The following is a 2946-nucleotide window of genomic DNA, read 5'->3' as shown; positions in this document are numbered from 1 at the left end:
AAATGATATTGTTTATAAAGGCAAACAATGGAAATGAAATATAGCACAATTCTCCCTCTAGTTTAAATGCTCGTTATGAAGGTGTCAGGTGTTTCATGGACCTTATAAATAAGTATTCTCTCATAGTTCAACGATACCATAAGATTTTTGATAGAAATAGAGTTCAGGTGAATTGCAGTTATACAAAAGACTTCACTATAAGCAGCATAAACCGATCAAAAAAATTTATACGAAGAAATAATACCTTCTTTCTCAGTATAATTGCAATAGCCGTATCTGTTTATTCATTGATATCTATATTCCTAAAATATTATTTAATCTAGTTACGCTCTCTTTTGCAAACTACAGAGAAATGAGTTCACTGAAAATAAATTATAAAACAGCTCTCACAATATATGTGTACATTAATATACACAGAAAGACGTTTCATTAACCAAATATGTTTGAAACATAAATGATGATAATAATAAGGTCGATTTGTCTGTTATAGAAAATGTATACCTTTAGATTGATGGCACTAGTAGACGCGACCTCATTCTTTTGTATTTCTTAATAACAATCGGAAGTGGTAAATTCTTGCAGACACTACCATCATTATTTACTGAAGAATTTCCAACTTTGAACTTGACAACGTTTTATTTCTAACATAATGAATTTGCCACATCCTGAAAGGTGGTTCTATATGCATTTATTTATTAACACCAAAGCTACAGCAACAATAGCTGCTCCTCTGCTCACAGGTATTTTTTTCCCCACATAGTACCGAGGAGACGAAAATATGAGGTATTTTTGCACATGCAAACAAGAAAATATCTCTGTGCATAGTAATGAAAAGATAAATATGTAACATATTCTATAGTTATTTCCATTTTTTTTGGCAACAAATCAAATCTCAGTGTTCTCTGATCTAATCATGTTTCTGCTTAATCACACTGCTGTCCTCCTTCGAACATCTGAACAATAAAAAAATATTAAATTTCAAAGTTATGACTTCTAATAAAATATACGCATGCCACTTTATGTCCCGAGTTCTTTTTACAATGTTGTCAACACAAAGTTGATCAATGCACACACACACGCACATACACACGTCATTGTGAGTCCTTATCAGTTTGGATAGCTGTATTTCTTTGTATACTAAAACTGCTTAGAAACGATAGTTGAAATAATTTATTTCATTTTTAAAAAGATATGTTCCTGAGATTGTTAATTTTCAACGTGACAATATCTTTATGTAAACAAATTATAATGAGATTCTGAAGTTCTAGAAATACGCTTTGCAGCTGATTTACTTTTATAATCTGAATCATGTTAGTTATCTTAGCCCATGAGGCATTAGCAAATGACGTTTACTTTAATAAAATGTTGTCTTTAGATGTTCCCATGAAGTAGAGTTGAGGTAATTTATAGATATCATGAAAACTAACAAATTTATGATAAAATAATAAAATTTTGATTAAAAACCACAAAATAGTTATATCCTGCTGTCAAATGATTATCACAAATTAATCCCATCATATACTGGATTTAAGTTATAAGAAGTTATTATTTAAAATTACTAATAACCCTATACATACATACATACTTACAAACGAACATGCAAACATACATACATACATACATACATACATACACTAGGTTTTGCTAGTAAATGCTTAAAGGAGAATCTGGAAACACTGGGATTTTCAGGAAGAGAAAATGACCGGCTGATTCCTACATTACAAGTCCAATCTGTAAGTGGAACAGTAAAAATATGCGAAACTTTCCTCAAGTTCCAAAAGAGAATTTGTCTGTGTTAACTACATCCCAAAGATGGAGCCTTGAGTCTTTGTTGGAAACCGGATCTCTTCTCAGCGAAAGATTTATAATAATAAAAATATTGAAAAGACATACATACATGAAAATCAAAGAGAAAGAGAATAACTACGAACAACTGCTTCGAAACTTCCAGCTTCTATATACAGATTATAAATTAGCATTTATACCAATAATAATTGGCGTACTTAATTTTGTGAGTAAATGCCTATGTGATAATCTGGATAAGCTAGGGGTTTTCAGAAACAAGAATGCAACCAACCAATTAACTTGTACTTTACAAATACAATCTGTAAGTGCAACAATAAAAATCTAACAATAAAAATTATTGGGAAAGAATTTAGATAATTAAAAATAGAAGAGAACATACAAACATACATACATACATGCATACATATACATAAAATCCCCCCACACATACATGTACATTACATATATATATACAAGTACATCAAGTTTCCAGCATCCAAGGCTCTAGATCTGTACTAAATTATCCCTATTGCTATAAGAAATGACCTTATAATAACTCTGAGTAAATTCTTAGAAGGCTGCTACTACGTTGTTAATAACTATTCGCTTCCAAAACTTTCAGGATACACCTTTTTTTTTTTTTATATTTTCAATAGAAACATGTTATAAAGTTGGGAACATTCTTTTAACCTTTCAGCAACATTAAAGCGCAAGCATTTAAAACAGAATCTAATGCCACACGCTGATCTCCCACCTGCTGGATCCACACCAGACACTCTCTTGAAACTGTGAAGCGCATATATTTATTTTTTTTATCTTCCATGAGAGGATACTGTATTCTCTCTGCAGCGAGAGTAAGTTATCTATTAACTTGCTCTTCACAGAAGCGATTCCTTAATGGGGTAATATGCGGTATTAGTTTTCGTTTAGAATATTTACATCATTATATTATTATACATAAGCTAAGGGAGTGTGTGCTCCCTTCGTGATATGTTATTAGCGAATACGCAAATATGCGCCATGATGGGTAACCAGGAAAAAAGCTACTACAAATGGATTCAGAAATAAATGTACTCACAAAATTATGTCCAGATTACCGAATTTAAAGAAGTAACCGACCGTCAGCCGTCAGAAATTCGGTAGTGTATTTGTGTTTATATA

The sequence above is a fragment of the Octopus bimaculoides genome, chromosome 3 (assembly GCF_001194135.2).
Source record: "Octopus bimaculoides isolate UCB-OBI-ISO-001 chromosome 3, ASM119413v2, whole genome shotgun sequence".
Lineage (NCBI taxonomy): Eukaryota > Metazoa > Mollusca > Cephalopoda > Octopoda > Octopodidae > Octopus > Octopus bimaculoides.
The sequence above is the reverse complement of the archived record's forward strand: the minus strand, read 5'-3'. Positions refer to the sequence as shown.